We start from the raw sequence: 14156 nt of genomic DNA on the forward strand, positions 1-14156 counted from the left end.
CTCTGCTCTGGACAGACACCCCAGGAGTTTCTCATTCCTGAGTTGTTTATGTGTCTGTCCTACTCTGCTCTGGACAGACACCCCAGGAGTTTCTCATTCCTGAGTTGTTTATGTGTCTGTCCTACTCTGCTCTGGACAGACACCCCAGGAGTTTCTCATTCCTGAGTTGTTTATGTGTCTGTCCTACTCTGCTCTGGACAGACACCCCAGGAGTTTCTCATTCCTGAGTTGTTTATGTGTCTGTCCTACTCTGCTCTGGACAGACACCCCAGGAGTTTCTCATTCCTGAGTTGTTTATGTGTCTGTCCTACTCTGCTCTGGACAGACACCCCAGGAGTTTCTCATTCCTGAGTTGTTTATGTGTCTGTCCTACTCTGCTCTGGACAGACACCCCAGGAGTTTCTCATTCCTGAGTTGTTTATGTGTCTGTCCTACTCTGCTCTGGACAGACACCCCAGGAGTTTCTCATTCCTGAGTTGTTTATGTGTCTGTCCTACTCTGCTCTGGACAGACACCCCAGGAGTTTCTCATTCCTGAGTTGTTTATGTGTCTGTCCTACTCTGCTCTGGACAGACACCCCAGGAGTTTCTCATTCCTGAGTTGTTTATGTGTCTGTCCTACTCTGCTCTGGACAGACACCCCAGGAGTTTCTCATTCCTGAGTTGTTTATGTGTCTGTCCTACTCTGCTCTGGACAGACACCCCAGGAGTTTCTCATTCCTGAGTTGTTTATGTGTCTGTCCTACTCTGCTCTGGACAGACACCCCAGGAGTTTCTCATTCCTGAGTTGTTTATGTGTCTGTCCTACTCTGCTCTGGACAGACACCCCAGGAGTTTCTCATTCCTGAGTTGTTTATGTGTCTGTCCTACTCTGCTCTGGACAGACACCCCAGGAGTTTCTCATTCCTGAGTTGTTTATGTGTCTGTCCTACTCTGCTCTGGACAGACACCCCAGGAGTTTCTCATTCCTGAGTTGTTTATGTGTCTGTCCTACTCTGCTCTGGACAGACACCCCAGGAGTTTCTCATTCCTGAGTTGTTTATGTGTCTGTCCTACTCTGCTCTGGACAGACACCCCAGGAGTTTCTCATTCCTGAGTTGTTTATGTGTCTGTCCTACTCTGCTCTGGACAGACACCCCAGGAGTTTCTCATTCCTGAGTTGTTTATGTGTCTGTCCTACTCTGCTCTGGACAGACACCCCAGGAGTTTCTCATTCCTGAGTTGTTTATGTGTCTGTCCTACTCTGCTCTGGACAGACACCCCAGGAGTTTCTCATTCCTGAGTTGTTTATGTGTCTGTCCTACTCTGCTCTGGACAGACACCCCAGGAGTTTCTCATTCCTGAGTTGTTTATGTGTCTGTCCTACTCTGCTCTGGACAGACACCCCAGGAGTTTCTCATTCCTGAGTTGTTTATGTGTCTGTCCTACTCTGCTCTGGACAGACACCCCAGGAGTTTCTCATTCCTGAGTTGTTTATGTGTCTGTCCTACTCTGCTCTGGACAGACACCCCAGGAGTTTCTCATTCCTGAGTTGTTTATGTGTCTGTCCTACTCTGCTCTGGACAGACACCCCAGGAGTTTCTCATTCCTGAGTTGTTTATGTGTCTGTCCTACTCTGCTCTGGACAGACACCCCAGGAGTTTCTCATGTCTCAGATGAGGGAAAATATTTCCTTGTGTTTGACAGCCTCCCCCTCCTTTCTCCTTTCCGCCTCCTCCTCTCCCCTTCATCATCCTCTCCTTCCTCTCCTCCTTTCCTCCTTCCTCCCTCCCCCCTGAGCGATCTGTCTCCTGTCTTTCAATAAGCTCTTTGTTACCAGGACGATAAGACCTCAAAGAGAAGGAAATTCATGGGGCGATTCCAGGAAATGGGTCTTGTGACTACCAGAGGCCTCCCCCGACCCCCCCTGCTGTGAGACACAGTGGAGCCCTCTCATTCTCGTCTAAACCACTTAATATTTGGTGGAGCAAACCACTTCCCATTCAGAGGGGTGTGGGGGCCCCTGGTCAGAGGTCAGTGTGTCTGACCATGTGTTGAACAAAGGGCTGTTCGGTGGAGTGAGAGATCATACTCTCTTTTTCTCCACTAAATTACTCAACAAGGGGGATGCCTTGGCTTAATGCCACATGTACATCATCTTTTTGATCTGATGGGCCAACTTTATCAAATGGTCAACTAAGGAAATTTGCCTTCGCAAGAGAGTGTGAGTTAACCAGAAACATCCTAATATGACTGTGACGTATGTGTATGTATGACATCATTGGAGTTGAACCCTTTTCTGGTGTTTCCATGGAGATGTATTGGCTCAGATCATTGGTTCTTTGTGGTTCTACAGGAAACCAGCCAACTTTCAAACCCCTGATTGTTATTAATAGGCTTTTATTGTTTTCAGAACAGAGGTCTGTTGAAAGGCAACCGGTTCAAAGCCAGCACTGCTTACCTTGGCCCAGGGAGTCCTAGCCAGCCAGCCAGGCAAGGCCTCATGTAATTGGTACATGATTGGTTTATATCAATCTTGAGTCTAAAAATTACAGCACTGATGTTCCTGGGAGGGAGCAGCCATACTGACATAACATAAGCTAGTTGACTTTGTGGAGTTTGGGCTTCCTCACTGACTGACCCTAAAATAAATGATGGAGTTTATGATAGAGAAGAAAGCCTTTACGCTGCAACACTTCAGACTGTGACTCGTTCAGAGAAGTCATGTCAGCAGACAGGTAGTAGATGTGAAGTAACTAGTGAGAGTTAGTAGCCATCATGATACAGTTGATCAAAACTTATGTGGCAAAATAAACATGAGATCTGGTTGGTCCTTCATCAGAGATTCAAACCTATCCACGTTGTTACTCCCTGACAAAGGCCATGCTGGAGAAACTTGTCAATTTTTAAATATTTGTTCCATTGAACAAGCCATTTAAAAATAAAGGCATTTTAATTATACCAAGAGGGCCTTGGTCCTCTTCGTTTCTCTCCATGTTGTTGAATCTTTCCTTCTCATTCTCTAGAAGCTTTCGAGTGAGCGGAGCGAGCCAGCTTCATGTGGGCCTCAACACTGGAAAACTTCTTGAAGGAGTGAACTTCTCATACCATAAGAACTCCTGTGTCCCATACATTCATGTCTTTATGTATTCATTCATCAAGTTGGAACCCTTGTAACTGTAACCATAGTGACCAGCACCATTCTTCCGGGGTTGTCTCTAGCAGGAGACCCCACTCTGCTTTCTTCATCACATTCTAGGGATTTATTTATTATCTTTCATTCCACTTCTCTTTCAATCCCCCTGTCCCCTTCTCTTTATCTATCTGACAAGGGATTTTGTCTTCCTTTTTCAGTCTCTCATACCTCTGTCAATCTCCCACCCCCTTTCTCTCTCTCCTCACTTCTTCTACTCCATCTTTCCTCTCTCTTTCTCTATCTGACCAAATAGAAGAGTTTCTTCCTCTTTCTCCCACTTTTTCCTCTGTCCAAACTTATTTTCCCAGTCTTTCTTTATCTGGCAAGATTCAGTCCTGTGTCTTTCTTTCAATCCTTCTCTCTTCCTTACTTCTTTCAATCCCTCTCTCCCCTTTGTCTCTTTATCTGACAGAGATATTCCGTCTAAGTTGGGCAGAGAGAGTGAGGGGGTTCTCTAAACATCTAGGCAGAGAGAGAGACTCTGCAGTTCAATCCCCTCGATTCCCCCGCCTCCTTCTCGACCACTCTCCCCCACTTGCCTTACGCCCTCTTTCTCCCACTGCTCTCCTCTTTCCCCTCTCATCTCTCATTCTCACCCCTCCTCTCTCCCCCTACCTCCTTCTCTCTCAGATGTAGAGGCCCTGGCCGTCAGCTGCAGTTGTCGTCTGTCGTTCCTGCAGAGAAAGGGAAAATAAGAATGAAGCATTGTCTGAGGGGATAACAGAGTGTGAGGGGAGAACAGAGTGTGAGGGGAGAACAGAGTGTGAGGGGAGAACAGAGTGTGAGGGGAGAACAGAGTGTGAGAGGAGAACAGAGTGTGAGGGGAGAACAGAGTGTGAGGGGAGAACAGAGTGTGAGGGGAGAACAGAGTGTGAGGGGAGAACAGAGTGTGAGAGGAGAACACAGAGTGAGGAGAAGACGGCTGAGGCACCTAGCTTTGAGGAGAGGAGGAGGAGGGAACAGAAAAGTCGAGAACAAGCTTCTCTGTTCTCAGTGTTTTAAATATTCTCTTATACATGATTCAGGCCAATCATGCATATTCATCTTTTATACAACCCCAAGCCCATTACCTATGACCCTTTCTCACCAACCTTCACTTCTAACATGGTGATAGACTAGGATAGGCTAGGTGCAGTTTCCACGATATTGCTTAAACCCATCCGATCCTTTAGGGTATAGAATAGGGGTTGATTTGGGGCATTTACGGGCCTCTGTCTGCCTGTGAAGCACTGGCAGTCTGGTACAAAAGTATAAAACTCACCCCAAACCCTTTCACATTCACTTAACTTCCTCATGGCTGGATCCAATCAAATCTGCAATATAGCACACTTAAGAATCTGGGTGGGGGATTCAGCAGTTGTATAACCAAATGCATGTGATAACAATTAGCTTATGAGGAAAACCCACACATCATTCATAAGCGGATCAATAGAGTCTAATGTTGCAACGCTAGTCATGTGGTCTGGAATGGGAAGTGTTTTAATGTCTCTGTCATGCTACAGCAGAGAGAGAGTCACGAAACAAGACATTAGTCTATGTGCTCCAGGTATGTCAAAGAGAGGAGAACAAGGGCCTGTGTTAGTTACACAATGAATGTGGGAAGGGTTGTTTTCGGCAGCTTAAAACCGACCTGTAATTACTTTCAATCTAAGTCTAATTAGTAGCACATTGCTGGGGTCAACCTCTGCCTGAACCCTGGGATGCCCTCAAGGCTACTACACCATCCATGAAGCAGCTAAAGATCTGACTACCAGCCTAATGGGTATTTTTTCCTTAGGCAGACATCTTCCTATAGAGGTGAAGAAGTACTGGCCTGAGCTACTTTGACAATCCCTGAAGTGAAACGTCTGCCTCTGGTTAAAGCAGCAACAGAGCTAGCTACTGGCCTAATGTGGATTTGCCTCAGTGGGTGAAGTAGACCTACCACTGATGTTGTGAATCTGATAAGTCAGAGGGCTGTAAAAACCTTTAGACATTAACTTGAGTAGCAGTAAATCTGTTATATGTATCATAAAAATACTCCCTGGTCTGAATCCTCTTAACAGGCAAACATTACAACACGTCTTTTGTCATTTGAATTAAAACAAGTTGTCCTTTTGGTTTAAGTGAGCAAAGCTGGCAGTCAGACTTTGTGTCGCTCCACTCTGCTCTAACCAGTAGCTGACCTTGGCATCGAAGGGTGAATTCTTCCGAGTCCGACCCCAGAAATTGTGCAAGTCCAGAGAAATCCTACACCTTGAATTCCACATTTTAACCAACGTTCAAATACAAAACCCTTCTCCATTCCTGCTGCTTCATCATTTGGCCTGCGGGAAGAAAGAGCTCTTTCTCATTGCTCTGTTTATTTTCACACCTCTCTCTGTATTGGCTGCCTAGCCCTCGTCTGTGATTTTCAGGTATGCTGCAAGGCTCAGTGTCTGGCACTCTTTACTTCACTTTAGTCTCTCTACAGAGAACGTTTTGTGTTCAGTAGTCGACCAATACTACATTTATCAGCAATTTCCACTTTCTCTATTTTATTTGGTAAATTTTGATTGGTCTCCATTATCATTTTTCTCCTATTTCGCTTCTAATGTTGTTTCTTTCTCCCTCCTCCCTCCTCTTCCCTTCCTCCTCTCTCCTCCCTCCTCCCAGTTCAAGGCAGGTGTTTCCAGGGGTGGTTTGTGTCTGATGCTCCAGCCCCTGTTCCTGGTCTAACTCAAGCTTGACAATGTCTATCCACGCTGCCTTCTGCACCATGCAGTGAAAGCTGCTGGCTCGCTACCCAGCTAACTTAAGTTTCTCTGTCTTTGTCAGTTGTTACACATCCTAACTGCTGTGTCTGTTAAGTCTGTAGAGAAAGTGAAGTGTGACTCCTGACTGGGTTTTTATTACTTTGGATCTGCAGCATGAAGCGCTATAGCATGAGGGTAGTATATTTACAAATTGTATGCTCACAGCCCTGTGCACACAAAAACACACATGTCCCTGCTACATTTCATATTTCTCTGCCCTCCAGGCTGTGACCGATGGTTCCCCCATCCTGGCTTGGAGAACAGTTCTGGAACCAACAGTTTTAAGGCTGGTTCTGATAATCCTCTGAAGCTAGTGATGCTGTTTGACGTGGGGGCAGACCCAGAGGAGAGGGGTGAGGTGTCTGACCAACACGGAGTGGACAACCTCCTCAGCAGACTGGGCCACTACCTGCAGCCTTTTTTCCAGGTACTTCATGGGCAGCCCAAACAGATAATTATTCAATATTGTAGATTCTATGTGATATTGTTCTGTGCCAGTTGAAAGAAAGCTTCTACTATGCCATTATGCATGCAATAAAACACATGAAAAGGGTGAACAAATGGTTTGTAACACATCGTTAGTTTACTTAATGAATGTGACATCATCATTGTTTATTATCCCTCAACCACTGTGTTAGGTAAGTTGAGTTAGAGCCGTTGTGTAAACAGAGCTGGCTATACCTGTTGCTGATTTCCTCCTTCTGCATCTGGTTAAACTTAATTTATTCTACATTCTGAAGCTCTAGTCCCCTCCTGAGTGTCAAACAGGGATGTTAACAGAAAGAGAAGCCCATAGGATCAGCTTCATGACTCACATGGATTGTAGCAGAAACAGCAGGGTTGTGGGTTTGGTTTCCACTTATCTCTAAATGTTTGACTTCGGCTACTTCTTGAATATGTGTTACCTGTAAGTAGGTTTGAATACAGTAAATATACTGTATAGTAGAGTTAGTTTCATAACTTTACTTACCATGTTATAACACCTATGTGATTAAGGTCACTTACTCCTGCTGCGGTTGTTTTAAGAGTTTCTGAATAGGTGCTGAATGGGTTAGGAGTATTTTAGTGGTCAGAGGTTAGAAACATGAGGAATGTCCCAGGCCCTGCTGCTCTCCCTGTTCTCATGACCAGAGACATAACACCCAAACCCAATCGCACACACGGTCTATCTCATTATCAGAGAGAGGCCGTATATAGTATGTGTCTGCATGCATGTGTGCATGTGATTTTTGGATTCACTTAAAGTTCTAACTCTGTGTGCTTTTAGGTGTCTGAAGAGATTGGTCTCATGACCTTTTGGTTCAGCGAGCCAGTGATATGTGAACATTTGAATCCCTAAACATAATATCATACTAATGTAGTACACTTGTTAGTGCAGAATAACAAACAGAAGTAAAAACATTTCCCCAGTGACCATTTCCATCTCTAAGAAACACATTTCCTCTTTATAATGCTTAAAATGACTTCTGCTTTCTGACCCCCCCTCCGGCAAGCAGCATGCTGGGTAATTACAGGAAATGCCCCCTGCAGAGGGCCGACGACCCTGTCACTAATGTGGGTCACATGAACTTTAACCCTTGGCCAGTCATTTGAGATGGCTGACAGCAGGAGAAAAACAAACCACAACGTTAGTTACTTTTAGAAATAACAAAATACTAGTTACACGGTAAAGATTTTAATCATGTCAATACATCCTTTGTCAAAGAGTTATTAGAAGAAAGATATTCTCAAATATATATTATGTGTGTCAGAGGGGAGAGAGGTACTTTTGTGTGGCCCAAAAATGATTTAAGCCTCGATCAGATCGTTAACCAAGCGTTAACCAATGATAGCAGCCAACCGCATAAGTTGGTGGTGTGAACGGCTCTCTATCCACCGGATGTGTACCAAACTCACTAAAAGTGGCAGTAATAAAGCCTCTCTTGAAAAAGCCAAACCTTGACCCAGAAAATATAAAAAACTATCAGCCTATAACAAATCTCCCATTCCTCTCAAAAATGTTTGTTGCGCTGGAACTCACTGCCTTCCTGAAGACAAACAATGTATACGAAACGCTTCAGTCTGGTTTTAGACCCCATCATAGCACTGAGACTGCACTTGTGAAGGTGGTAGATTACCTTTTAATGGCGTCAGACCGAGGCTCTGCATCTGTGTAAGTGCTCCTAGACCTTAGTGCTGCTTTTGATACCATCGATCACCACATTCTTTTGGAGAGATTGGAAACCCAAATTGGTTCTGTCCTGGTTTAGGTCTTATCTGTCGGAAAGATATCAGTTTGTCTCTGTGTATGGTTTGTCCTCTGACAAATCAACTGTACATTTCGGTGTTCCTCAAGGTTCCATTTTAGGACCACTATTGTTTTCACTATATTTTACCTCTTGGTGATGTCATTCGGAAACATAATGTTAACACACAACTGTATATTTTGATGAAACATTGTGAACAGACATAAGGAAGTGGATGGCTGCAAATGTTATACTTCTAAACTCGGACAAAACAGAGATGCTTGTTCTAGGTCCCAAGAAACAAAGATCTTCTGTTGAATGTGACAATTAATCATGATGGTTGTACAGTCGTCTCAAATAAAACTGTGAAGGACCTCGGCGTTACTCTGGACTCTGGACCCGTTACTCAAGACTGTTTCAAGGACAGCTTTTTTTCCATCTACATAACATTGCAAAAATCTGAAACTTTCTGTCCAAATATTATGCAGAAAAATTAATCTATGCTTTTGTCACTTCTAGGTTAGACTACTGCAATGCTCTACTTTCCGGCTACCCGGATAACGCACAATAAATAAAGATGTTTTCAATGAGGAGACTCTCAGATAGCAAATGTTCAGTTTTTCCTGAAAGATTATTTGTTTAGGACAAATTGCTCCGTTTTCTGCATCACGTTTAGCTACGAAAAAAAACCTGTATCCAGGATTGTGTAAATCTATCCGCAAGCTCATTAGCATAACACAACGTTAACTATTCATGAAAATCGCAAATTAAATTAAATTAATCTATTTGCTCTCAAGCTTAGCCTTTTGTTAACAACACTGTCATCTCAGGTTTTCTAAATATGCTTCTCAACCATTGCAAAACAAGCATTTGTGTAACAGTATTGATGGCTAACGTACCATTTAGCGTTAGCATTCAGCATGCAACATTTTCCACAAAAACCAGAAAAGAATTCAAATAAAATCATGTACCTTTGAAGTAAGTCGCTCTGGATAAGAGCGTCTGCTAAATGACTTAAATGTAAATGTAAGAACTTCAGATGTTTTCAATGAGGAGACTCTGTTAGATAGCAAATGTTCCGTTTTTACAAAAAATATTATTTGTATCGACTAATCGCTCCGTTTTGTTCATCACATTTGGGGAGGGAAAAAATATATATATTAAGTCATTAAAACGCGACCTTTTTTTCCAAATTAACACCATAATATCGACAGAAACATGGCAAACCGATGTTTAGAATCAATCCACAAGGTGTTTTTCACATATCTATCGACGATAAAATCCATCGTGGCATTTTATTTTCTCTTCTGAAGAAATGGAACGCGCATGGACCTACAGATTACGCACACAGGACACCGGGCGGGACTCCAGGTAAATGTAGTCTCTTTATGGTCAATCTTCCAATGATATGCCTACAAACACGTCACAATGCTGCAGACACCTCAAGGAATAGACAGAAACCGCAGGCTCATTCCTGGCGCATTCACAGCCATATAAGGAGACATTGGAACACAGCGCCTTCAGAATCTGGGGCATTTCCTGTATGAAACTTCATCTTGGTTTCGCCTGTTGCATTAGTTCTGGGGCACTCACAGATAATATCTTTGCAGTTTTGGAGACGTCAGAGTTTTGTCTTTCCAAGGTTGTCAATTCCATGCATAGTAGAGCATCTTTTCGTGACAAAATATTGCGCTTAAAACGGGCACGTCTTTTTATCCAATAATGACATAGCGCCCCTATAGGTTGAACAGGTTAAGGCAAGGGCTGATTTCAAGGTTTTACTGCTAACCTACAAAGCTTTACATGGGCTTGCACCTACCTATCTTTCCGATTTGGTTCTGCCGTACATACCTACACGTACGCTACGGTCACAAGACACAGGTCTCCTTACTGTCCCTAGAATTTCTGAGTAAACAGCTGGATGCAGGGCTTTCTCCTATAGAGCTCAATTTTTATGGAATGGTCTGCCTACCCATGTGAGAGAGACAGACTCGATCTCAACCTTTAAGTATTTATTGAAGACTCATCTCTTCAGTAGGTCCTATGATTGAGTGTAGTCTGGCCCAGGTGTGTGAAGGTGAACGGAAAGGCACTGGAGCAACAAACCACCCTTGCTGTCTCTGCCTGGCCGGTTCCCCTCTCTCCACTGGGATTCTCTGCCTCTAACCCTATTACAGGGGCTGAGTCACTGGCTTACTGGTGCTCTTCCATGCCGTCCCTAGGAGGGGTGCGTCACTTGAGTGGGTTGAGTCACTGAAGTGATCTTCCTGTCTGGGAAGGCACCCCCTCTTGGGTTCTGCCGTGGTGGAGATCTTTGTGGGCTATACTTGGCCTTGTCTCAGGATGGTAAGTTGCTGGTTGAAGATATCCCTCTAGTGGTGTGGGGGCTGTGCTTTAGCAAAGTGGGTGGGGTTATATCCTGCCTGTTTGGCCCTGTCCGGGGGTTTCGTCGGATGGGGCCACAGTGTTTCCCGACCCCTCCTGTCTCAGCCTCCAGTATTTATGCTGCAGTAATTTATGTATCGGGGGTCTAGTGTCAGTCTGTTATATCTGGAGTATTTCTCCTCTTATCCGGTGTCCTGTGTGAATTGAAGTATGCTCTCTCTAATTCTCTCTCTCTTTCTCTCTTTTTCTCTCTTTCTCTCTTTCTCTCTTTCCTAGGACCATGCCTCAGGACTACCTGGCCTGATGACTCCTTGCTGTCCCCAGTCCACTTGGCTGAGCTGCTGCTCCAATTTCAACTGTTCTGCCTGCGGCTATGGAACCCTGACCTGTTCACTGGACGTGCTACCTGTCCCAGACCTGCTGTTATAAACTCTCTAGAGACAGCAGGAGCGGTAGAGATACTCTGAATGATCGGCTTTGAAAAGCCAACTGACATTTACTCCTGAGGTGCTGACCTGTTGCACCCTCGACAACCACTGTGATTATTATCATTTGACCCTGCTGGTAATTTATGAACATTTGAATATCTTGGCCATGTTTTGTTATAATCTCTATCCAGCACAACCAGAAGAGGACTGGCCACCCCTCATAGCTTGGTTCCTATCTAGGTTTCTTCCTAGGTTCTGGCCTTTCTAGGGAGTTTCTCCTAGCTACCGTGCTTCTACACCTGCATTGCTTGCTGTTTGGGGTTTTAGGCTGGGTTTCTGTACAGCACTTTGTGACATCAGCTGATGTAAGAAGAGCTATATAAATACATTTGATTCATTGATTGAGTGTACTTGTCACGTTCCTCATAACTATGAGACCAAGGCACAGCGTGATAAGAATACATTCTTCTTTATTTACACGAAGAACACTTAAACAAGCTAACGTGACGCTCTAAACAGGAGTGCTGACATGCAACTACACATAGACAATAACCCACAAAACCAACATTGAAAATGGCAACATAAATAGGATCCCCAATCAGAGACAACGATAAACAGCTGCCTCTGATTGGGAACCAATTCAGGCCACCATAGACCTACATATACCTAGACATACAAGAAACCCCATAGATATACACAAACCCTATACAGGACAAAAACACCTAGACAATACAAAAACTAAACCAACCACCCTTGTCACACCCTGACCTAACCAAAGTATTAAAGAAAACAAAGATAACTAAGGTCAGGACATGACAGTACTGTAATTGTGTTAGAGCTGACAAATCGGTGAGCAGCTGCTGTTAATCATTGTCATGAAGCCACACCTGTCACACTCACGTTAGAAGTTCAGAACGAGAAAATGTAGATTGCATCTCACATTCCAGTGTTCAAACTTGTAAATAAGGCTGCATGGGTTTCTCTGAGTGATACTCTGTGCAGCCACTGGCCATGTTCGCTTTAGGTATAATGCCAGGATCCGCTTGTGGATCTGACATCTCTAATGCAGTTCCACCACCTACAACGCTGAAACAGACGTTATGTGGATGTCGGTTAAAGGGGAACTGATTGAATATAGCCCTTAGTTTAGAATGTAGTCCTCCCGCTTCCCTCCACATTCCCATTCCTCCAATATGGTCTCTCTCTCTCTCTCTCTCTCTCTGGTGTCACCTTTGACACATCAGCAGCAGGCCTGTGATCTCACTAACCACAACACTAACAACCCCCTTCTCTCACACAGTCAGTTATATACATCTCTCTCACTCACAACTGTGCTGTTTACTCATGTCTTATTCCCTCCCCTCCTTCATTCCCCCTCTCTCCCATTCATCTCTTTCTCACTTCATTTATTAAGAGCCTTTTAACTGTAGCTCTCTCCTGCCATTTCCTGTGGGGAATTATTGTTTGGTGGTGTGTGTGTGTGTGTGTGTGTGTATGAAGGGGTAGAGTGTCAAAGTGTGTGCCTGCTTTTCACGACCGACACTAATTACTGAGAACGACTGGCAGAATGAGGGTGAAAAATGTACTGCATGCGGAGCGGTCTGCTGCTCTCACAGAGGTCACAGGTCATATTCACGGTTCCTCTAAATACAAACCACTGTACTGTAGCTAATAACTAGGTAGTGCAGAGTGGACATACTGTAGCTAATAGCTAGGGAGTGCAGAGTTGACATACTGTAGCTAATAGCTAGGGACTGCAGAGTTGACATACTGTAGCTAATAGCTAGGGACTGCAGAGTTGACATGCTGTAGCTAATAGCTAGGGACTGCAGAGTTGACATACTGTAGCTAGCTCGGGACTGCAGAGTTGACGTGTGACATAACATTTTAAGGTAGACCCTGATCGTACCAGACTCACTAAGTGAATATAGTTACAAAGAGTTCCTTAGTTTGGTCTGATTTCACCTCGTGAGATACAGTGTAGTTTGTTACTGTATGCTAGGTTTGTTCCTGGGAAATCACTAATAACTTTACTGGAGCTAATAACCTTACTGAAGCTAATAACCCTAGTCTTCCTAAATCGTCTGCAGCATTATCTATACATTTGACTCAATGTTTGCTCTATTTTCTGATGTGAACAGAATAGTCCATCTAGTAGCAGATTTTAATACAGGAACTAGATATCCCCTAACCTTTTACTGCAGTGGGCTAAATCAGGGTCACACAGTGTTTCTTGTTAGTCTTAAACAAATCTACTTTGAAACAAAATTATACACTTCACACACGTAGTTAGGGGCCTAAAAAAATAAGATACCTACACCATATCAGATATACAGTGTATAGTTATTCAATTTTGAGTTTGCATCCCAATATGACACTTAAATACATCACAGAAGAATTAAATATAACAAATTCAATATAACGGCTAGTGTGTTTATTGAGCTGTACACTGAGGTGGCTATTTGGTATGTAAGCCCACCCAATTTACCTACCTCATCCCCATACTGTATTTTATTTACTTTTCTACTCTTTTGCACACCAGTATCTCTACCTGATAAATCTGATCATTTATCACTCCAGTGTTAATCTGCTAAATTGTAATTATTCGCTCCTATGGCCTATTTATTGCCTACCTCTTCATGCCTTTTGCACACAATGTATATATGTCACGGTTTTCATGTGGTGAAGGAGAGTCGGACCAAACTGCAGCGTGTATATTGCATCCATGTTTAATCACACAACGTAACACGAATCCAAAACACAAACTCTACAAAACAATAAACGTAATGAAAACCGAAACAGCCTAAACTGGTGCAAACTAACACAGAATAAGGACGTCAAGACACTCAGGACAATCACCCACAATACAACCAAAGAATATGGCTGCCGAAATATGGTTCCCAATCAGAGACAACGATTAAGCACCTGCCTCTGATTGAGAACCACTCCAGACAGCCATAGACTTTGCTAGATAACCCCACTAGCTACAATCCTAAATACATACACACCAAAACCCCAAGACAAAACACACCACAATACAAAAACTCCATGCCACACCCTGGCCTGACCCAAAACATGAAGAAAAACACAAAATACTTATACCAGGGCGTGACAATATAGATAAAAAAAAATTCCTACTATGTTATTGACTTGTTTATTGTTTACTCCAT

The sequence above is a fragment of the Oncorhynchus keta genome, chromosome 9 (genome assembly GCF_023373465.1).
Source record: "Oncorhynchus keta strain PuntledgeMale-10-30-2019 chromosome 9, Oket_V2, whole genome shotgun sequence".
NCBI classification, from domain to species: domain Eukaryota; kingdom Metazoa; phylum Chordata; class Actinopteri; order Salmoniformes; family Salmonidae; genus Oncorhynchus; species Oncorhynchus keta.